Raw genomic sequence first — 24,902 nt, forward strand, 5'->3', positions numbered from 1 at the left:
GTGTCTTTCAGACTTGTCCTAGAAAGAGGTTGCAATGCCACAGCTGGCCACTTCTTGGTGGTACCTTCATAATATGCAGAACTATCAGTAGACCACTTGCTAATCCTCTCTTCCTCAGTCAACTGATATTAAGACACACTCCATAAATCTATTGGTACATGCATGGAAGGAGATGCATTGTTATAGAAGTAGAAACCATAGATGTTTGAGCAACTTCTTCATGTAACATGTTTAGGCACTCAGGACATGCTTAAGCCCAACCACTTATATACCCTTTCCACATGACAGTGTGCTGCTGCCACGCTCATCCTACTACATGTCCTTTTGGATCAGATAATACCCAGTTCACTTTGGGAAACTCATTAGCCATGATAACTTGTGGGCCATTGTCAAGTGTTCAATTTTTACTACTGCCAATAGAAGGTCAACAGCTATCTCTCAAAGGGAGAATGTTTGTTTGACGATGATGGTAGTGCTCTGATTCAAAATTCTAAGGCTCTTCTATTAATTTCCAGGGATTTTAGCTGTTTTAAGAACTCCCCATCAGAGATTTTGTTGATACTCTTGATGAACTCTTTATAAGAATGATCATATATGTGGTTTCTTTTGCGATGTCCATTTATCTCTTCTCTGTACTCCAACTGGGCAAGACACATTTCTTAATGTAACCTGGATTTCTCAGTAATTCCCTTCCTGAATTCTAGACTGTTGTTGGGAGAATTTCAGAGAGTGTTACATAAGCTAAGAGACTGCGTATCCTTTGAAGGGAGAAGGCAAAGCACAAAAACCCGAGTACATGTATGGAGGAATCTTCCTTCATCATGTGAGACCTCCAAGCATGCTAAGACACAAAAGGCCTTAGATGTTCTGATGTCTAGCATTAGCAGTTTTCAGTTCACAAAAATGTGTGAGCATATTCTTTAAAATAATATAATATATTATTATAACAGCATTCTGTTATATATAATTATATATTATATGCCATAACCTGTGTAATCATATATAAATACATAGTACAATATAATCACATACTCTATATCATATACAATATAGAATATAATAATAGCATTACAGACAACCTTAACCAAATCCGTATGACTTACCCTAAGGTAAATCTGATTGGTGATTTCCCCAAAGTCTTTCAAGGCATATGGTAAAGCTTTCCTTCCTCTGCTGACCCTCTTATACCATCAGAAGATAGTCTTAGTAACTGTAGTTGAATATGTAATTCAAAATTTTCTCCTTACTATGAGTAATAGCTATGCTTCTAAACCGAGTGGTCCCTTGATGGAAAGGCCAAGGATTTGGTAGCTGCTCAGTTCATAGCCTGAATGTCTCAACAGTCTCTGTCTGGTGCTGGAGTTCCAGGTAAGTCCTAGACAATTGCTAGTTTCTAGTCCACACTGAAGTGCTGAAGAAGTAGTTTCTAACACCAGAAAAGGTACAGAATATATGAACTTGCCAGTGATAGTGTGGGCAAGCAGGCAAAGTGCAAAGGCTTCTTTCTTCCTGTCCTTTTTTGTGGGCTGAATTAGTACGGATCTGCTGATGTCAAATGACCTAGATTAATCATCTGTCTCCCACCTCATATAATCCAACAGAGAAAATTCTCTCAAAGATATAACCGTCTGCTTGGATTTAAGTTACTTTGAAATGTAAATAAGTTGAGGACCAAGATTAGCCATCAAACACAGGTATCATTTCTAGATATACTGTACAACTGAAGGTAAACTTTTGCCATGTGATGGTTTGATATATGTATAAAATGAACACAGCAATAAATCTAATTAACACATTTTTCTTCCAGCATACTTGTGATACTGTGTATATACAGGAATATACAGGAAAATACAACAGATTTTAATATTTACAGTATGGCACAGAATTCACTATTTTAAACTGGAGTCACACTGTGCAGCAGATCTCAAAAATGTATTCCCTCTTTAAAACTGGAGCCTTATTCCCTTGAACCAGCACTCATTACTCTCAACTCCAACCCTAGAAACCAGCATACTACTCATTTTTATGTAGTGGCTACAATTGAGAAATTCTAGTACTTGCCTTTTTTTTGTTTGTGACTAATCTCAGTTTGCCTTGCTCTCCAATATACAAAAGACAAATACTTCCTTCTTTAAAAGTCAATGCTGTCCTATGGGTTCATGTCGTATACTGACTACTATGAATTCTGCTGTGAGAACCGAAGTACAATGGAATACATATAACTGCCCAAAATATTGATTTTTTCCTTCACTTGGATATGTATACAGAAGTGGGCTTGTTGAATCATGTAGTAGCTGTAGGAATAATATTTGGATCAATATGTTATTTCCCATAATAGCTATTCCAATATGTAAGTATTTACAGCATACTGGTACCTTTTTTTCCTACATGGTCATAAAAGACATGTTACTGTCTCATTGAAAAACACCACCATTACAAGTGTTAGGTAATAGTTAAATGTGGGTTTAATTTGCCCATCCTTGATAATTAGTGAAGTTGAACTTTTAAAAATATAAATGTTATTTATTTTTATGCTTTAAAAAATAATGAATATATAAGAGGGGCACTGAAGATAGTTCAGTCACTAAAGTGCATAAAAGCTGAGTGTGGTCAAATTCTGTGGAAGTATCAGCAGACAGATTTCCAGAACTCACCAGCTAACCGTTCTATGCTCCAGGGCCCTGAGAGAGATCTTGCTTCAAAGATTATCGGACAGCTTATACACCCAATACGCAATATGTACACAAATGTACGCAACATGACCTACAACACACATACATCCAAACACACATGCACATGCACAGACATTTGCACATACCAAAAAAAGTGCTAGAGAAAATTATTTTTATATCAGCTAATTTTCTGGCCACTGCATTGTTATGTTCCATATATTTATCTAATTATTGTTCTTTTACTAAGAATACAATTAGCAGTGGACCGGGGAATAGCTCCAAAGCCCCGAGACAACCTTGCAGGCTCTGAGGACAGACACAGCAGCTGAGGAATCTGCAGAATCTGAAGAGCCCACAGTATCTCCTTAACAACTTTAAAAAAAAAAAAAAAGGTAGGGCTTACTTAGTGGAAGATACTTTAAAAACCAGTCTAATAAAATTGGAAGGAAAGATGGTGGATCATAGCCAGGCATGGTGGAGTGGTAAAACTAGAGAGGTTGTGGAAACATGTTTGGAAGCCTTATGAGAGCAATGCCTCAGCCTACTAAGGAACATGCCATGGCTGAGGAGGGCTGGTCCTCAGCCAGCATGGAGCTGCAGCTGCTGCAGCCCTTGCTGCTCACCCCACTGGGGAAGAAAGCACAGGTGTGAGGCAGCCTACAAGCATGAAGGCCACACTGCCAAGACAGTGAGAAGGCAGTCACCAAGCATAAAACTGTCTGAAAAAAGGTCTGTAGAGCAGCCTGAAACGCTCTAGGATCCTGCCCAGATACCTTGCCCAGTGGCAAGATCACCCCAAGTTGGACAAGAACAGGACTATGCAAGAGGAATCTCAGGAAGAGTTCAGTATTTATGGTGTTTCAGAAACCAGATACCTTGAACCAGACCAATGACTCTTTGCAATGAGTATTTGCATGTAAAGCTATTTGGGAAAAAAAAATATATATATATATATACTGTGTGACATTATGCAGTTTGTAATGGCACTTTGGTGAATAAAAGGGAAGAGATAGGAAACATGGTGCAGAGAAATGTAACCAGAGATGCAGTGGCAGTGACAGGGGTTGGAGCTAGGCTGTAATGGAACAGGGAAGCATGTCATTGCTGAGTTGGACCAGCAGGGTAGTGTGCAGCAGGCTGGAGCTCTATACATGCTCTGTCCCCAAATGTGCTGCCCAGCTGCATGACTGCTAGGGTTCAGCGAGCATTATGTAAGGATGTCAGAAATGGGGAATGGTACGTTTTCTGGATTTGGTCTCCTCAAAAGATCGTCATTGTCCAAGCCGCTATTGGTGAGGTTATGTTGGTGACTACAGTCCATGCTATAGTCTGGGGCCTGTGCTGGTGTCTATGTTAATGCCCACAATTCTGGGTACATTGTATGAAATCTCCAAACAATCAATGCAAATATTACATTGGAAAAGTTATTTACTCATGGTTCAATATGTTGTCTTTCCCTGTGATGACTGATGTCTTTGTTACACACAAGTGCATGTGTGTGTGTGTGTGTGTGTGTGTGTGTGTGTGTGTGTGTGTGTGAAGTTTTGTGGCTTTTTTTTTTTGCCTTTGCTGTTTATGCTTTGGGGATCTTAACTAAAAGGTCAGTGTCAATAATCATTCCTTACCTATTTTCTTTCTTTCTTTTATTTTATTTTTTTTCCTTACCTATTTTCATGTACTAATTTTAAGATTTCATCTTATGTGTCTTCAATCCACTTTCAATTGGCATTTTCCATTTGGTTTAAAGTTTAAAAAACTAATTTTATTCTGCTTGTGGACATATGTTGTTTTAAATGTTTTATTCATATATATACATTTAAAATCTTTTCTAATAACTAATTGACTGAAAAAGTATGGATTTATTGGCTTATGGTGACTAATACCCATAGTTCCCACACTGTGGAGGCTGAGGCACCTAGATTGTTAATTTGAGACCAGCATCCCCTATGCTGTGAATTGCAAGGCAGCCTTGACCACAGAATTTAATCTTGTCCCAAACCCGGCCACTAACCATAACATAAGTCACCGTGGATTTATTTCTGTTTCTTATATTTTGTTCCATTTGTCTGTATGGCAGCTTTTAATCTAAAGGATTAATTTTTGATTCTAGAATATATTAATAGTATATTATGAGATTAGCTAGGTTTAGTCTTATTCACCAGCCTTTTCAATTATTTTGGTTGCTAATGTAACTGACTGTAAAATAAATTCAGTTGTAAGAATTATGCCCATTTGCCTATACAGTTTCAAGAATAATAAAATTACCCAGCACATGTTTTTTAGGAACAAAAAAAGAAAGAGGTCGAGATTGTGTATTTAGACTTCTTGGAACCTGGATACTATATGTAAGAGCACAAAAACACAGCACAAACAGGACATTGATTCTTTCTCCACCTAAGAGAAGAGGCAAGGGCTTGAGTACACCCTATGTCCCACACTGAAGCTCCATTGTTAACTCAGTATTTAGCACATTAACACTTGAGACCTGTGTTTAAAGTTTTACTCCAGAACAGCAGCACTTTATATGGGTCACCTTAATCTAAGCACAGAGACTTGCCATAAATCTAAGTAGCTGTAACTTTCAAGTTCCCTGTGCCCAGTGCACTTATGATGGAGAAGGAGATACAGGCCTCTCTAACTTAACCATAGCCAACTACCCTTTAATATCGAGGATCATGAACCTACTACTTACTTGAACAGAGCAAATATTGTCTGGGAAAGCTACCAATATATAATGATATGCATAGAATTGAAATTTTCAGTATGAATAATTTTACAAGAGATTTTAATAACCAGAAAAATGATTCTGTTGTCTCATCAGAGATTTGAATGATATAATTATCTTCTTAACACACTGTTGATTGTCAACCAGGGTTTTATAAAATGAATTTTTCTTTCAGTACAAATGTTGGTGTTAGTAACTTTCAGGACAAACAAGGAATTTTCAAATGAAATAAAAAAAGATTTTACCATTTAGGAACACATGGACTCTTAACTTCCTAGCTCAGAATTCCATCCATCCTTGTTACTGCTAGTCAGAATCACTGTATTTTATTCCTGACAATGCATTTTAGTAAAGCAGGAAAAAAAAAGAAGTCATCATAAAGGGACATTATCACTTCACAAGGAGGGGATAAGCTGCAGGAGCAGATGAAATTCAAATCAGCTAGGATCTTGTTTCCATGATAATGTATCTTTCCAGCTTTTAAATCACACCAGAATGGTTCCTGTACTGAATGGTTTGCAAAGTTGTCTTTGAGGCATCATTGAGATTTTTTTTCTTAATAGTATGTAGTAGTATCCTAAGCAAAGAGACTTTTTCATCTGAGAACAAGATTAGTTCATTCCATTTCCTGAGGGATTTAAAACATGGCAGGTAGAATGTCTTGAATTATTTTCTTTTTCTTGCTTCAAATTCACTACAACTTCTTAATGAAAGCACAGGACCTCACTAATTAAGGCAATTCTTCTTTCAAAGCTGTCAATGGCCCTTTATTCAGTAAACATTTTACACTAGGATGTGTTAAAGAATGATTACAGGTATTAGCTAATGTCATCAGAGAAGGAAAGAGAGGGGAGAGAGAGAGAGAGAGAGAGAGAGAGAGAGAGAGAGAGAGAGGTACTGAATAGCAGAGAGATGGTACATTCTAATACTTTGAGGGCTTCAGGGAAATTATGGAGCAATAATTTGTTACCATATGTACCTAATTATCTTTACGGCTGATAGTTATAATTTTGCAAGTAAAGAAAATTGCACTTTGCTCATTTTGCATTTCAGAATGAGATCTTCTGAAACAAGGGCTTTGAGATTTTGTAATTCACCGTCAGCATCCTACGCTATAATTCTTGATACATCTGTACATATTTGATTGACCATCAATTGATTATAGGGACATGTACAGTCTATTAATGATTAAATTTTTAATGTGTGAAGGTAGTCTATCCTACTCCTTAAGCCTATGTTCCTGCCCTTATCAACAGGGTTTAGAGGTACTAGCATCAGCCTCTAAAATTGGGGAAGTAACACTATTTAGTGTAAGTGCTTACTAGACAATCATGAAGGCCTAAAATCAATACTAAAAGCCACATTAAAGAACAAGAATCAAACAAACAACCTCAAGCATGATGGTATGAGATTATAATTCCAGTACTAGAGAGATGAGACACGTGGAACTCATTAACCCATCAGCCTAGGTTACTTAGTAAGTTCTAAACAAAGAAGTGACTCTCTCCCACCCTAATACAATATAAATGAGAAACCAAGGGCTGATCACTATCTTTTGTATCCCCACTCCACATACACCATATTAATATGTACCTGCATATGAATGCATCATATAAACACATAGACACAAAAAATGGTATACAAAATGGCTCTTATATTTGTTGCATTATGTATTGCTTATCTAAATCCACAATTTGTGGGGAGAGAAAAGCTATGATTTAAAATTAACTAAGGTCCATAAGTTGTATTATTCAAAACTGTAAGTTTTTGATAAAAATTATTTAAATATAGTTGCCAGTGTATATATTTTAAAAAGTGTGTTAAGGGCAAAAACCAAAAATAAACACAAAGTGCACATGTGTGCACCTACACACACACACACACACACACACACACACACACACACACACACACACACACCACAAAAACACCAAGCTAGGAACCATAGTAAAGAAGCAAAATATGACTAACATTATTTTTTAAAATGGCCAAACAAATAAATATAAGATGCAAAATCCACAAAAATAACATTGAGTTTCTCATGTGTAGATCAGACTAGAAAGTGCTGGTCATGGGACCTACATTAAGTGTTCCCATCCACCACCACTGTTTTTGGCACTATTGCACCGTTGTAGATCACAGCCTGTAGCTAAGGTGGTGTTTACCTTTGTCCTCTGGTAGCGTGCAGAGTACCTTTCAGCACCGTAGACAGTCGGAGTGCAGGTGCTAGGTAAGCACCAGCATGGCTTCACCGTGTTTAGTGGTATATATAAGATTTTAAAATGCGATCTCCAATCACATTGTTTTTCCATAGTATATATTTGCTGTTTCAAAATTAAATATTCAGAGTCAGTCTCCCCTCTCCACATAACTGTGGAGAGTGTCCTGTCCATTGGCTAGATCAGGGTAGGGGTTAGATGTTTACTACTTGTATTGTCCTTGGTAAGTGCAGTAGTTTGAGCAGACTCCCTCTGGGCCCAGATCCACTTGTCACGTTGTTCTTCTTGGAGGTTTCTAAGACCCTCTGGATCCTTCTATTTCCCCATTCTCCTATATTTCTCTTACCTGACCTGACTTAAACTTTGGTGCTCCATATTTGACCACTTCCTCTTGTTGGGGAGGCCTAATGGCACTCAGAGAAAGAATAAGCAGGCTACCAAGATGAGACTTGATAGCCTATGACCATATAGTGAGGGAGGAGTTCCCCCTCGGTCATAGACCTAGGAAAGAGGAATAGGGTGAAAGCAGGAGGAGGGAGGGAGGAACTGGAGGACACAAGTGATGGAATAGCAATTGAGATGTAATCTGAATTAATTAATAAAATAAAATTTTAAAAAATCAAAATAAACAAACAAACTTAAATATTACTTTATTCTAGAATGGAAACAGAGTACTTGAACATGACTTCAAATTCTACCAGGACCTAATTCTCACACTTGTCATGACACCTTTGACCTTGTGTCCTCAGAGTGATCTATCTGACTACAAAACTTTCCTGGAACCTGCAGTTTAACATGCACACTCTGTTTCTCAAGTCTTGTTACATTCTGTCTTTTATTTGGGAGGCTCTTGAAACACAAGTCATACAAAGAACTTTTCCTTTTATGCTTTTGCCCCAGTCAAGAGACATTTGCTAAGCTAACTTCCATTAGTCCCAAATATCTTTACTAATAGTATATCAACTTACCTATTTTAAAAGCATTCTTTTTATAGGTCCATTTCTCTTAAGCTCTTTGTATTGTAACATATTTCTCAATGCCACAGGTACCATAAGGATCAACCAGGCACTCTGCCTTTAATGTAGCTTACTTCCTGCTGATAAGAGACAGATGCTCCTTAATAAAAAGGTATTCAATATGTCAGGTAGAATAAATGCTTTTAGAAAAATAAACAAAGACCAGAGGAGAAGTAAGTGTGGAAAGTATTTTAAATAAAAGGGACAAGGTAACAATCTGTCAAGAAACATCATTTGAAGGGATAATATGGAGGAAAATGATTCATATAAATATTCAAGGGAAGAATATTCCAGACAGTGGCTATGGGAAGTGTTAAAGTCCAGAGTTGAAATCAAATGGATTTGGCACAAGAACTTTAACTTAGTGTGATTTTTAATGGTTTCAGTTGTGCATGATATTCTTAGCAATTTAAAAACATCTGCTTCCTTAGGTAGACTTTAAATTCAGAGAGAGGAGTTCTCTTCTCTATTTTCACGTAGAATTTGCCTTATGTTGTCTGTCACATACTTATCTCCATCCCCACCCTGCCAATATTTTAAAGGTTGAAGAACAAGCAGACTATTCCCTGGGTGCTAGGACTATTGTTCTAACAGGAAACAGAAAGTTACTGTGCTTAATAATGCCACATAACTAAACAACAGCTAAGCCAAGCTATGAATCCAAGATTACAGGACAGGAATTTTGCCTTCTTTAACACCTAGCCATGTTCTCAGCTAATTTTATTGGTGTCTGAGAAACTCAGTCACAACTGATTAGTAACTACAGCAGTCCCTTAAATAATCAGGATCATAAATTATTTGGTATTATTTCATAAAATGTGGATAATACTAAGCATCCTGAGTTTTGTTAAATGTGATATTGCATTATATAGTAAGCATGCAGGCCCTATGCAATTGATAGGACATTGCTGCTCAGTGGGAGAGGATGTACCTAGTCCTGCCGGGCTTAATGTGCCAGGGTGGGTTGGTACCTCTGGGGGACTGCTGCCTTCTGCGGGGATAAAAATAAGGGAAAATGGGAGAGGTGAATTAGGGGTCACCAGGAGGAGAGGAGGGCTGTGATCAGGATGTAAAGTGCATAAATAAATATATTTTAATTGCTCAACTACCAACAGCTTCTTTAAAACTTTACATATAAGGTGTTTCATCTATGTGAGGAATGTCATAGCATTCTTTTATAGTTCAACCCTTTGTAAAAAAAATAATTTTTTTCCAAAAGGAAAGTTTCTAATTCTCATGATATAGAAGAAACAGAAATAGACCATATTCCTCCCAAAATAGATAATGTATAGTTTTTAAGACACTGCATTAAAGAAAGAAAGAAAGAAAGAAAGAAAGAAAGAAAGAAAGAAAGAAAGAAATAGGAACTTTAAAGGAGACTAATTTACTTATTGATGTTGGTTGAGTGAACTACGTGCTGTGATTTCAATGTGTCCCTCAAAATATGGTAGGAACTTAATGGCCAATGCAAGTGCATTCCAATGTGATGCCTCTTGGGAGTTTAGGTTCTGCTCTCCTGAACAGATTAGTGTTATTATAAAGAGCTTAAGTCAGCAAGTGTGGTACCTTGACTTGCCCTGTCCTTTCACCTTTCATGATAGGATGCCAAAGTAAGATTGCTTTCTTCAAATTCCAACCCCTCAAAATTGTATTTCCCAGTCATCAGAACCTTAGGTCAAATAAATCCGTTATTATATATTACCCAGGCTCAGGGATCCTACTATGGCAGGGGTAGTCAATGAAGACACTATGGATGGATTACAACTCTGTTGTGATTTAAAGAAAGCTTTAACAGAATTGGAGGATTGCTTCGATCCTCATATAGTTACTGTGATTCACATGGAGAGTGCCAGAACCCAAACAGGTTCTCTTTGGAGGCAGATTTTAATTTTAAGAACACAGAAAGGAAATATTCAGTCAAACAGAGAGAGGGGTGGGGGAAGAGACTTTAAGGGTATATCTTCTCAAAATATTTTGCATAAACTTTTTTACCAGGGAAAATTATGTTTACATGATAAATAAATAAAAATTATTGTCTTTGATATACGTTTTGCTTACACATAATCCATGTAAATTTCTCATCCAGTTTTAATTATTTTTTTTTTAATTTTTGTTGTTTTTGTTTAATTATTCTTAATTAAACCTATTGTTCCTGGAAGAAAAGTTTAGTTTAGGATGTTCTGAATGCTAGTGTTATTAATCAAAATAAATGGTTATTTAAAAAAATTTAGATGTATATCTTTTTTGTTTAAAAAATATTTTTAATTTATATATTCATTTTATATCCGAACTGTAGCCCCCTCCCTCCTCTCCTCTGTCCCACCATCTTCCCCCTATTACCCCCTCCCATGGTCCTCAAAAAGGTGAGCCCACACACTAAGCCACCCCAGCACATCCTCATCTACTGAGGCTAAGCAAGGCAGTGAAGTGATCAAAGGCAGGCAACAGAGTACAAGTCATAGACAGTGTCCGCTCAACTTACTAGGAGACCCACATGAAGATCAAGCTGCCTATCTGCTACATATATGTGTGTGGAGGGGAGGGAAGTAGGTCCAGTCCATGCATGATCTTTGGTTAGTGCTTCTGTCTGCCCCTATGGATCTATGTTAGTTGACTCTGTTGGTCTTCATGAAGTGTTTTCTTTCTCTCTGTATCCTTCTTCTTTCCCTCCCACTCTTTTACAGGACTCCCAGAGTGCTGCCTAACGCATGCCTGTGTGTCTCTGGGACTGATTCCATCAGTCTCAGAGAATGGTAAAGTTAGGCTTCTATCTCTAAACATAACAGAGTATTGTTAATGGTGTCAGCGGTTGGCTCTCTCCCATGAGATAGATCTCATGTTGGGCCAGACATTGGTTGACTACTTCTTCAGTCTCTATCTTTACCTCTGCACATCTTATAGGCAGGGCCAATCTCTGCTCCATCTTTGTCTCTGTACATCATGTAGGTAGGTAGAAGATTCTGTAGGTGGGTTGCTGTTCTCCTCCCACTACCATAAGTCCTGCCTGGCTAGACTGCCTGACAATATGGTAAGGAAAGACTATGGTCAAAATATATTGTGTGAAAAAGTTTCAATTTAAAAAGGAAAAGTAATATGTATGCATAATATAAAATTAAAAATATTCATGGTATTATATGGCATGTCTCTTTATGCCATCCTAAGATATTATCAAGGGAAACTATTGAATGCCCTTCCAGAAATATGATGTAAATATTTATATGTACATATTGGTTTATGATGTTTTATCTTTTATTCCCACCCTACTTATTTTCTTTTTTGAAAACAGCTTGTTATCCTTACCTAATTTTCTTGAAACTTACAGTTTGCCTTCATTATAGTTCTAAGTACTGGGATAATAAGCATGTGTCACTATGCCTTGTACAGTTAGTTATTTATGTATATACATATCTATTTACTTATTTATTTCTTGATGATTTGCTATTGTAAAATGTCCTGAACACTTGTTATAAGTAAAATTACTGAATTATCATTTACAAAGTATGTCAGTTCTTTTTCTTTGGTGTTCTACAATATCTTACATTTGATATAGAATTTCACTACATATCCCTCTACAATTTTCTTAAATTATTGTTGTTCGTTAAATTTTTCTCTAAAGGTAGCAAAACTGCATTCACATAGTACATGGTGATTTAATCCTGACTTTAATACTTAAGTGGGAATTCTTCTAGATCATTCCACAGTGTATAATCCTTATCTGAATAAAGACAAAAGCTTAACCTTAACAGATATTTGGTATTGTTTCACTTAGGAAGATACTCATAAATTTCTTTTAGAACATTATGATAGGCAGATTTGGGCCCAGGGGTCCCACTCAAACTATGACACCAGCCAAGGACAATACAGGCCTTAAACTTCAAACCCCTACCCAGATCTAGCCAATGGACAGGACATTCTCCACAGTTGAGTGGAGAGTGGTGTCTGACTTTCACACGTACTCTGGTGCCTTATATTTGACCACGTCCTCTGAATGGGGAGACCTGGGGGCACTCAGAGGAAGGGTAGCAGGCTACCAAGAAGAGACTTGATACCCTATGAGCATATACAGGGGGAGGAAGTCCCCCTCAGTCACAGTCATAGGGGAGGGGAATAAGGGGAAAATGGGAGGGGAAGGAATGGGAGGATACAATGGAGGGGATAACCATTGAGATGTAATATGAATAAATTAATAAAATAAAAAATTTTAAAAAGGTAACATATTTTGGAAGATAAATGAAAGAAAACTGGATTATTCATAGTAATAAGCACTCAGACTCTATGGTTCGTATTAACTTTTCTTTAGGAAGTGTTCTTCAAGATCACAATCAATGAAGTGGCCTTAAGATCTCCCATTGAGAGAATATATTTCTGTTTGTGCTTACACACTGCAGCTTACTAGCTGCAGTCACAGGTGAACAATTGGGTTTTCACAACACTGTCAGTGGTATGGAGGGGAACCAAATTCATCTGGTTTCTGATGTCAATACATTTACAGGTCTATAATTATGTGACTTTTTTAGTACATAAAGGTCAGCAAAAGATTAGCATATATTATATATATTAATAAAATAATCTCTTATGAGTTAGTTTTTCAATGCTTTACTTGTATATTAATTGTCTTGGGGTTTTGTTTTGTTTTGTTTGTATATCTGTGTTTCAGTTCCTTTCTTAGTACTTTTAATCATTCTCCCATTTTGCCCCCCAAGGACCTGCTTTTGGATTTTACATTCTTATATTCCCTTTTCATTAGTGTTTGTTAAATGTTACTTCTACTTTTTTTTTCTAGCTTATAGGTCCCTAGGTAAATGTGGTTAAAAACTATGATTCTTAGGAAAAGTGAATGCTCATTCATCTTTACAAAGTTGCAAATATTTTCTGAAACTTATTTGCCAACATGACATCAATTCCATTAAAGCATTGTATTCAAGGATCATCATTCACCCTTTGACCTTGCATGGTAGAATTCAACTCAAGTCTTCAACCACAAATCTTACAATTAGAAATATTTCATCAACACTTTTAAGATAAAACTTGTTTATATATTAAATATTTAAGGAAAATGTTGGTATCAACATTTTCTAGTATTAAAATCAAGTCACACAAAGCTGAAGAAACCTGTCTAGAACTACACAATGTGAGAGGCAGGCAAAATACAAGCAGCCTGGGGCTAAAGATTATAGATTTTTTTTTTACAAGAAAAATCATGATAAACGTCATTCTCAAGATCTACATTAATTCAACATAATTATATCAAGTCTTATGAAAGTGTTACTTGAGGATATTTTTCAATATCCATGGGAATTTTAAGATGGAAATATTGGGGGCCACTACTGACTTCCAGTAAGTGCAGGGTTCCAGTGAGTATAAGCCAAGACTCTCTATACAACAAAAAGGCTACTGATAACACAGCCTTATCTAACCTCAGTGTCCACAGTGCCAGCTGGAAAAGTGTTTCATAGGGGCTAGCCATGGCCATGTAAGTTCCAGGAACCTATGTTTGCAGCCATAATAACAACAATATAATTAATATGCAAAAATTAAAAACAGGATTTAAAGTATCTTTAAAAGAAAAAAAAACTTGATTGCAACCCATCACCAATCCCTGTGTTTCAGTTCTAACCAATTATTTCAGAATATGACTGTTTGAAGATAGATCTAGAAAAGAGACAAGTAACGTAAAAGGCAGCCATTAGAGTGGTTTCTAATCCAATATGAGTGCTTTGCAGATAAGGAGAAAATATTTGTAAGTCAAACAGAGAGACCGTGTGGTCCTCAGAGAAATGCTGCTGGGACCTGGACTACCAAGTCCAGAACTATGTTGAAATCACTCTTCTAGTATTGAAAGGCTTATAGTCTGCAGAATTTTGCTGTTCTATCCTCAGAAAAAAAATACATAAGGATATACATTATATTCAAGAACTTGCCACACTTCCGATGGGATCCTTTCAAGGAGTTTATTGCTATGTTAATTTAAAACAGGGTTTGGTAAATTACGTGCTTTAGTAGAGCTACAATAAAATGCCCTTTCGCTTAACTGCATTTCGGAGTAAAATCTACAGTGAACTTTCTGTCAGGTTTCAAAAATATTCAAAACTTATATCCTATTAGCTGCTCCTACACAGGGAAAAACTACAAACACCACTTTCATGATCTCTTGGCTGCTCAAAACATCACTAGTTTTAGAGGCTATCCAAGTATGGGCTACGTTACTACCTTATGTCTTTGTTGTAGTTAAAACTTATGCCTGTGGGTTTCTGACTGTGAAAGCATTAGCTCTTCACTTCATCTGACAGATGCCCAATGTGCAGTCAAAAATGACTGAAAAGGCTTGCATCTAAATCTTCAGCTTGTGCTTGTCTCCATCACTATAAATATCCACATAAATATCACTTCGTAAATATTTTATACAAAGGTGTACCATAGGCTTAATTTGATCTACATTAACCTATTGTTCTCTCTTTCTCTCCTCTCTTCCCAACTCCCAGCTTATATTCGTAATCTTCTTGGAACTGGCAAACTAGTTTATGAACAAAGTCCACTCTTCTACATTCTTTGATGGCTGAATGGAAGACTTTCTTATTCCTTTTAAAAAATGTATTTATTTTTAGATGGTATAGTCTGATCAAATCTATCCTCTTCTCCAAGCTCTCCCAAATCTACCCAATGCCTCTACTTACCTAAATCCATATTCATTTTTCGCTTTGATACAACAACAACAACAATAACAACAACCCATTAAAGTAAAATGCATGCAAAAAAGACAAAACTCACCAAACCATAAAAAGTACAAACACATTAGCACATATATGCATGTTCAGACACACTGGATACACTGTGTTTTTCTCAGCTACTCCTGACCACGAAGCCTGCTCAAGAATGCTTGATATAACCACATTTCATTGTTACACCATAGAGGAAAAAGCAGATTTTCTCTCCTTAGCTGCCATAAATTACAGAGAGCTTCTTGGTTAGGAATAGTACTTTGTTCTGAGTTCCTTTTCTGTGATTTTGTATGCGTTGGATATCTAAAGCTCTTATGCATACTCTCTCAGTCTCTGTGAGTTCACATGTGCATCAAAGCCTTGCTCATCTGGGAGACACTGTTATGTTGGAGTTATCTACTACTTCTGTGTCTTCCAATTTTTCTACATCCTCTTCTGTGTACATTTCTGAACCTTGAGAAAAGGTTTCATGAAGATATCTCATTTAGGCCTGTGTGCTTTAATGTCTCACACTGTATATTATATAACTGTGAGTCTCTGTGTTGAATACTGTAAAAAGACATTATTCTATAGGTATAAAATATATAATCAGAAATCATTTTATTGCTATGTTTACTTGACAGAATAATAGTAATATGTTCTCGCATAGAGACTATTGCCAAACTTCTCAAGCTCTTGTCCTCACTAGCAGTAGCAGGTGTGACTTCATCTCATAGTGTGGGTCTTTTATACAAGTGAAAAGCAAATCAAAACAAAACAAAAATATGATTCATTACTCCCATACTGTTTGTGTGAACATTGCATCATTATATCTTAAGGGCAGGTAATTTTGTATATTGCAGGATTTGTAGATGGGAAAGATCAATAATGATTTTTCTCCCCCAGTAGTATTCATAAAACCTCCCAAAACTATGAGCACTATTCAGCAAGGATACAAGCTCTTACTGGGTATCATTCAATCTCTCCATGTTCAATGACACAAATAAATGGCATCTTCACCAATATAAGGTTTTAACTCTCAAGTTGTGGAAGATAACCAACAGCTTTATCTATAACCTGTGCTATTTAGTAATCTATGGGCTGCCTATGACCAACAACTCAATAAGCTGTAACTCATTCCTTGGGCTTGGACTCTACATCATAGCATGTGATATCAAATTGAGCATAGCCTCATTAATATTATTTTTTGCTTTGGGCATTGGCTTTTCTGTGAGACTAGCCTCTAAAGTTAGATACAATGACACTGTCCTAATGGACCTGTTTTGTGGACTGATGAGGCCAGAGCTGGTAATTTTTTCAAAGAGCAAAAGTTTCATTGGCTTTTGATAAATTTCAGTGGTACTATTTTTCAAAGGCTGGCCAATAATTTTCCTCAAAAGTTCTTATGTAGATAAAACATTTTTAAATGAAAACTATTGGCCTTGTCCAGAGGGGATATAATGAAACCCCATGATGAAGCACTATCTGAGCTTACATTTTCGTCAACACTTTTCTGCAACATAAAAGAAAATCCACCCTTTCCTCTGAAAACAATTTGTAAATTAAGGCATACAATCTGAAATATAGCATCTCTCTCTCTTCCTGACCATGGTCTTCTGTCTGGCTCTTTCTATGGCTCTATAAAGGTGCCTTCATGGTTTAGAAAAGTGGGAACATAACAGTGGGAACTGACTCGTGTGAGATCTTCCATTGTAAATGTGGTAATATTTTTCCCTTAAATGATGAACTCATGAATTTTGAACATGTGAACTTTCTTTTTATCCCCTGTCATGCCAACACAACAACATACAGCTGTTGCATTTCACTCATTTTGTTCTACCTAGTCCTTTTGGAAAGTGTTTCTTTAGATGTGAATGATTAACTTAATGTCTTAGCTAGAGTCAAAACTAGAAAAATATTAACCATTACTCTTTTGTCTCCTTCTCCTTAAAGAAAGTTTCCATTCTGGTTAACTATTATGTATAAATATAGGGAAAAATAAGTTAATAGCCTTTTTATGTCATCTCACATTCAGTATTCTTTGGTTAACAAGCATGCTAATCCTTATTGTCAACTTAGAAGTACTGAACATGACATAGGATATTAGAAAGACAGGCCTTTGGGAATTCCAAAAGTGAATGAAAAGAGGGTCAAAGACTTATTCTCGATATGGGTAGCATCATTCCATAAACAAGAAAAGAGATAAAGGAGAAAACCTGGTAAGTCCCAGCTTCCTCCTCTATGCTTCATCTGCACTGTGATATGAGGACGTGTGACACATCCTCCTGCCATGGTGGACTGAAGCTGTGGAAGCCAAGACCTGAAGGTAAATCTTCTTACTTTGCTTTTCTGTAATGTACTTGCCATGGCATTGCATATCCAACCACCCCTGATCCATTCATAGAACTAGGGCTTTTTTCCATTGTAATTAATGAACATTTGAAGACAAATTAACATATTGCTCAAAACAGTGATTTCTGTTGTTTATGTAACTGTAGAGGTTTGGTTCACGTGGCATTTACACACAAATAAAAGTATTAAGATTTTTTTATTTGGTATTTTTTTCCATTCACTTTATTCTCTTCAAAATTGACAGCTAAGTCAGAATGGTGTGTGTGCATGTGTGTGTGTGTGTATGTGTGTGTGTGTGTGTGTGTGTGTGTGTGTGTGTGTGTGTGTGTAATTCTTGCTATTCTTGTCCAATAAAGTTATCTTCTTCTGCTAGAAATTTTGTTTTCAGGTCAAATTTTTGCTTTGTTTCTCACAATTGCTAGGGCAGAAGATATTATAAGCACTAGGAGACTGGGTCAAAGGATGCTGAATATTCTGTAATTTGCAAAAGTGCTCCAAAGAATCATTCTGTTACCATACCTGTAGAACATCAAGGAGTCACAGCATTCCATGTGTTAGATACTAGGTTCAGAAACTGAAGACAGAAATATATGCTTTCTGGAAGATAAAACATCCCTGCTATATTTTTGTTGTTGCTGTTTTCTGCACTCTGAAGCATTAAATGTTTTATACTTCAGCCCTCAGAGAGTAGGATGCATTGAGTACTGACAATGACATCTGGAGAATGACAATGAATTCTGTTTTAATGCTGTGATGTTTCAGAGGTTTATGTAGGAGAATATATTTCTTGCAAACTGCTACTGTGAGCTGGGAAAGTGAGCATCATTCACTATTTTGGGGGCATCATTTCTATTCTATACTATGCTAAGGTGTGCTGGAGCTCAAGATAAATTACATAACATCCTTGCCTCCAAGGAGCTATGTTCTATTGAGTTACTGGCTTTTAAAAATTATGTCTTCTACCAATGGTTGACCTTATCAGTGACTCTGAGTCTTTGAGAGTCTTTGGATTTATACATTAACAAATCAAGGGATAATGTGAGGTCTTGTACTCTTACCATTTTGATGGCATTAGGGCCTATTGCAATTAGATTTATTTGTTTACGGCTTTAGAGAATTTAATACCCTCATTTATTGGGAAAATTGTTTATATAATTTAAAGCACAGCCAAATTAAGATCCAAAGGAGGTAGGAAAAAGTGGATATTTTTCTGCTTTGTAATTGTTTTACTTGGATTAATGTATTAGTGACTGATATTTTGCAAATAGTGCATTTAATATGAGAGACCTCTGGTGTGCTTTAAGAGTTTGGCGGCTCTCTAAGATGTAATAAAACATCAGAGGGGGAAAAGTAAAATGATTATTAGGATACTGGAGATGAGTCAATAGACTGAAACACAGAGAACAGAGAGTAAATATCATAGAAGGAAAACTCAAACTGGGTCTTTTACAACATTTGTGTAACTCAGCTTACTTCTCATTTATGTTATGTTGTTGAAGTCTTGAGCCGAACAGTACTACCAAGTTTCGTTTAAAGGTGCCATTCAGTCCGACAAAGAATAAAAAGAGTCAGTAGTACTACTCAGCAGTAAAGCCTATAAACTACAATGATTGACAAGACAAAATATTGTCAGTAGTAGATAGTAGAACTTAGTCTTGTGGTAACAAAATAACTGTCTAGTTGAAAGTAAACCCTGTAGAAGGAACTTCATTCTTGGACCCATAAACCTATCAAACTAACTGTGACAGAAGAGGTCATAGATTTTAGAGGAGAGTAGACTGCAATTTTCCTAAACAAATATAAATTCTGATTGCACTATAAATATTTATCTATATCTCATAAAGAAGAATGTATCTCATTTCTTATTAAAACAGCTTCTTTTTTTTTTTTTATAAAAGATGGAGACTACTGTAGATGTTCCAACATGGTAATGTAGAGAATAAATGAGTGTGGGGTCACCTGCCTAAACTGATTCATCTACAGTGCAATCTGTACACGTAAGGTTGAGGAAATTTCGTGTAGTCAATGGAGAAGATTTTAAGAATTAGAGTCCTGTGATGTGTGCTGCTAGAGAGTGTCTTCTTTATGAGACAGGAAAGCTGCACCTGCAAAACTTCAAGATATGTTCACCAACATGACCTCAATAGTGATGCCAATTAACACCCCTTCATGGACAGAGGAAATTTTACAAGGCACTACATGCACCTAGATAAAGAGCTAATGAACTATTTTCTTAGGAGTCTCAAAATCGCTTCACTTACCATCATCATAACTGTCAGATACACACTCACATGAATTATAACATGCTACCTGTGTAGCCTATAGACTGTTTTTGATTGCTCATTATATTAATGATTGTACACAAACAAAAATGAAAGAAGACATATTCCCTGAAAGTGAAACATTTAGGAAATATCAATTTTAGTGTTCATGAAACGTTGGAGGTTGGTCTGATGTATTTTGATGCTAATTACTGCTTGCTCTCTCTTAGTGTGCCCCAAGTATTGCTATGTAACCATGACTAAAAACTTATTCCTATTTGACCAATAAAATGCTGACATACCTGGGCAGCATGTGGAACAGGCATGGCTGAGGTTTGTGGGCCATTGAGGACAGAGAGGAGCTTTAGTAATAGAAAGACAGGACAGAGGAGGAAGAAGGAGGAAAATCACCATAGGATAAATGAAAAGCCATGTGGTCCCAAAGGAGGAACTTTGAAATTTCTCATGGAAGGAAATGACCAAAATCAACAACCTTAGCAGTGTTTTGAGATTATGGATGGGAGGTAGCACAAATAGAAATTACTGGAAGCAGATGGAATGGGATGGAGACTATGAGAAATGGAAGATAGCTTAGGTGGTAATATCTGCCTTTCTCCAGGTTAAGGATTATTTTAAAAAATACAACAAGTGTCTGTGTCTTTATTGATTGTAAAAGCAGGCTAGAAAATACCACTCTCAGAACCATAGCCTAATGATAAATATGTATTAGCCATACTATTAAATTAATCACAGCGGTGGAAAAAATGGTCTGTCTTTGTGTGTGTGCATCTGTGCGTATGTGTTATATGCACATGACCACCGATTTCCTGCAACTATGTATTTCTAAGAACATTCTAAATGGAAGATCTTTAGTTGACACAGACACCATATGAGTCCATCTAAATATTGATTATCCTGTGCTTTAACATTCCAGAGTTTACTGGCTTTGCAGCAGTCATAAGCTACACATTTCTTATAGGACAAGTTCATTTCAGTATCATTGACTGGAGCTTGAAATGCATTGCTGCTTAATGTTCTTCATATTCGTGCCATTGAAGACTCACTTATTTTTCACATCATTTACTATTTTGGATTATCCACTTCATTCATTTCGACAGAGATAACCAGGATGAGATGGGAGTGTTTCATAACACAAAATTCAACAGAATTTTTATGTCACAGGGATAACAACATGGCATACTCACATTTAATGCAAGTCAGAGTGCTTCTACTTACAATCATTATAGCAAGAAGCCCCTATCTTAATCTGATAAGTGTACATGGCAGTATATGCTATGATATGACACTTGTAATGTCATCTTTTAAAATGTAGTGAAATAGCGATAGTGTCCCCCTTTGTAGGATTTAATACATAGAAAAATTTTGGCACATTTGCTGCAGCATAACACAAGCTTATGATTAGATGTTTCACCTTGAGAAAGCTGGGTGATCAGTTTCCTCCTATGATATCCGAAGATGTTGAGTTGAATATACCACGTGTGACATCAGACTTTCTGTTATTGAAATACCATGTTTAAATTCATATTGAAATTGGTTACATATGAACTTCTATAAGTGATACAGCCCTAGATCTTTCTCTCAGAACAATAAACTAACTAGAAATTATAGAGCCTCTTAGAGACATACAGCATTGTAGTTGGCATGTGGAAAAACACACTTGTAATTTTTCATGAGGAAATGTTTTACATTTTCATAACAGCCTGAGTAGTGAACATCTTTAACTTCTGTGTACCTGACAGCCAGACATCTGTCAGGAGCAACATTTCAAGGTGAGGTGTCACCAGAGAGTATTATTTTTTGTAGTTTTCCACACTAACACAGTTCCACATTGAGACAATGTTCTGAGGATTAGGAGCTAGGATTCTTAGAGAAAAATATCAGTGATATTGCACAGCCCTCTTACAGACTGAAATGTACCATTTTTATATGTTTTTGACACTTGACAACTTCACTAAGGTTTTATGTGTGTTACAATAAGGTAGTCAGGAGATTACAGTGGTCAGAGAAACAGGGGCAGACACTAGGAGTCTTTGTATTACATGCCTCTGGGACATTTTCAAGGGGATTATCCTGAGTTTACCTACTCTTTGTACAGATATATATAGAGGAAAGAAAGAGCAAATCATCCCATTCCTTAGAGACTTTCCCTGATACTTATTGACAATATTATGTGTCATACATTGCAACAGACCCACAGCACTCTACATTAGGTAATAGCTATGTAACAGAATCTAGCTGAAGCATAACTTTTCTAAGTATAAGCCACCCCTTTCTTGGAATGATTGTTTCAGAGAAAATGAAGCTGGAAACCACTGTAATCTAGCAAACCTGTGACATCTAGTCCAAAAGATTGATTTCCTGCATACAACCCACAAAACTGTATTGATTTGGGGTAACTTGTGCAAATGCTATGACTGGTAAGGACCTAACTTCTCATAGTGATGTTGACTAGGTGCTTACTCAGTATAGCATATCTATCCCAAGATCCTTTTCTGTACTCTGAGAAGGATGGAAGTAATGAATACATGATGAAGAGACTAGCTAAATAGAAAATATTTCTCTCCTATTTCCCTTCTCTGTTCTACAACCATCACTGGAGAATACAGTTAATTGATTCAACATATGCTTGCTGATAAGACCTTTGTCTCAGGGGTGAAATGTTCTTTGGTAGTAGTGTATTATAAGAGAAAATCTTTTTCTGTTTCAAACAACAGTTAATAAAACCATGGGGATTGTTAAAGCTCAGTCCCTAAATTTTATTGGCAAAAATTACTTCACTGAGGAATGAGTATTTTTTTGTTTTCTTTTTTTAATTGGTTTCATATTCATTAAATCAAGCTTGTTGAGATGCAATTTTATATCACCAAAATTACCATTTATGTGTACAGACTAAAAAAGTTTGAAAAATACACATATTCACAGAATTTCTAACACAATCAAGATATAGTTTTTTTTCATACCAATAGAACCAGCAAAAATAATGTTTCGTGAACTTTTGCAGAATATTACATAATCATCTTTGGCCCTAGGCAATTACTGACCTGATGACTTCTGTCTGGGAGAATGCATTTACATCTCTCATAATTCCATAAGCATGAAATTACAAGGCTTGTTTCCTTTTATATTGGGTTGTTTTCCTTCAGCGAAACTATTTTAAAGTTCATTTGCATTACTGCACTTAGCAGATACTTGTTTTGTTTACTGATAAATACTACATACTTTAGAAATTGTGCAGTAAAGTATTTAAGAAACAAAAGTATCTACTGGAGTATTTAATACAATTTCTTTTACATTAATCTGTGGGTGAATTTTTTAGTTGTTTACAGATGAGTGTCTTAAGAAGAAGCTTTACAGAAATCCATGTGCATATATTCATTATTTTTCTGAAAATATATGTTTTGTTTTTACATGTTAGGAAATATTTCATGTTGTAATAAACTATTCCACTGATTTTAAAAAATTGCTGAGCATATGAAGGGGGAGGGAGTCCCCCTCAGTCACAGTCTCAGGGGAGGGGAATAAGGGGAGAATGGGAGGGAGGGAGGAATGAGAGGATACAATGGATGGGATAACCATTGAGATGTAATAAGAATAAATTAATAAAATAAAATTTAAAATAAATTAAAAAATTGCAACTGTTTGTGTTCCAATTAACATTGCTTCATATTCACATAAATACTTGCTATTATCAGGTCTTAGTTTTTAAATATTATTTCAATCTCTTGAGTGTTTTATACTTTTAATTTGTACATACTTGATGGATAATAATGCCAGATATTTTCACAAACATTTTGGCTATTTGGTATAATATATGTATATATGAGGTATATATATATACACACCTCATATATTTTTATATCATACATATGTATTACATACATATCTATACATATATAATACTGTGTTATATGCACTGACAAGTATATTCACCCATTTGATTATCTGGCATTTTGCTCTTGAGTTGAAAGTTTGCCGTGTATATATATATTAGATACAAGCCTACTGGATTGTACTCTTAAAACCAATTTTATTTTCCCTCAGTTTTTGAAAATATCCTGTGCATATGTTAGATACAAAGCCTTTGGATATTGTTTTAAATACTTTTAAGAAAATTTTATTCTCCCACAATATTTTAGTTTGTTTACCTATACAAGGGCACATAACCTTCAATGTTTAAAAACATAAACTTTCTGAGATCAATGTAGAATGCCCTGAATGTTCATAGAGAAAGTCCTTTCTGGATATTAGAATGCAAAGACCTGTTAAACATGTTTGTTTTCTGAGAACTCCTAGATTTGCCACGCTTGTTTTCAAGCCTCCTGACTTGTCCACCTACAGTATTAGGATTCTGTGACTGACACAGACAATGCTACTGTAGAGTGTTCCCTTTCTTTCCCGGCACAAAGTCTAGATCTATATACCTCCAGTCTTCCATTGTCCCACTGTCACAACTGCTCATATTCTCTGTTTCTACTGTTAAATATTTATAAATCTTTAATAGACAATTTTGTTAATTTTGTAGTTGTTTCTATAGTAAGACAGTCAGATGATCTAATCTTTTGATTATGGCCAGGAACAAATGTCAATATTAGAATTAGTTTAGTCATGTGAGAGAAATGAGAAGAATGTTGAGTCAATTGAACATTTTCTTAGAGGTTTCAAAAACTTATAGTCAAGAGACATTGAGGAGGAAGAGACGTGAATGTGAATGAGAGTATGTTTTAAAATCGCTCCACTGTATCGCTGCACACACATGTAAAAGTTATTTTCATTTCCTCAGAAGAGAGGATGTGATGAGAGCCATACTTGAGCTTTATCAATCCATGGCTTGGGATGAGCCCAGAACATTTCTATCTCTGTCTATCTATGCCTAATCCTATGTCAAGAAGCTTCTAGCCTCCATACAATCTAATCTTCTGTGAGCGTGGACCGTGAGGG

The 24,902-nt window shown here is 36.1% G+C and overlaps 1 protein-coding gene and 1 pseudogene across 7 annotated transcripts in view; both read right to left on the reverse strand.

Moving 5' to 3' along the window:
- The window catches only part of LOC311593772 (ran-specific GTPase-activating protein-like), a 39,334-nt pseudogene extending 35,341 nt beyond the window's left edge, over positions 1-3,993 (reverse strand). Inside the window, exons 1-2 of the transcript in view lie at positions 3,913-3,993; positions 3,218-3,349 (exon numbers count right to left, since the gene is read on the reverse strand). The product of the transcript in view is annotated as a ran-specific GTPase-activating protein-like (transcript). The remainder of the gene's footprint in view (positions 1-3,217; positions 3,350-3,912) is intronic.
- The window catches only part of LRRC4C (leucine rich repeat containing 4C), a 1,246,033-nt gene that overhangs the window by 574,044 nt on the left and 647,087 nt on the right, over positions 1-24,902 (reverse strand). The gene's annotated exons all lie outside the window — the stretch shown is intronic.

The sequence above is a fragment of the Acomys minous genome (genome assembly GCF_964271855.1).
Source record: "Acomys minous genome assembly, chromosome: 3".
NCBI classification, from domain to species: domain Eukaryota; kingdom Metazoa; phylum Chordata; class Mammalia; order Rodentia; family Muridae; genus Acomys; species Acomys minous.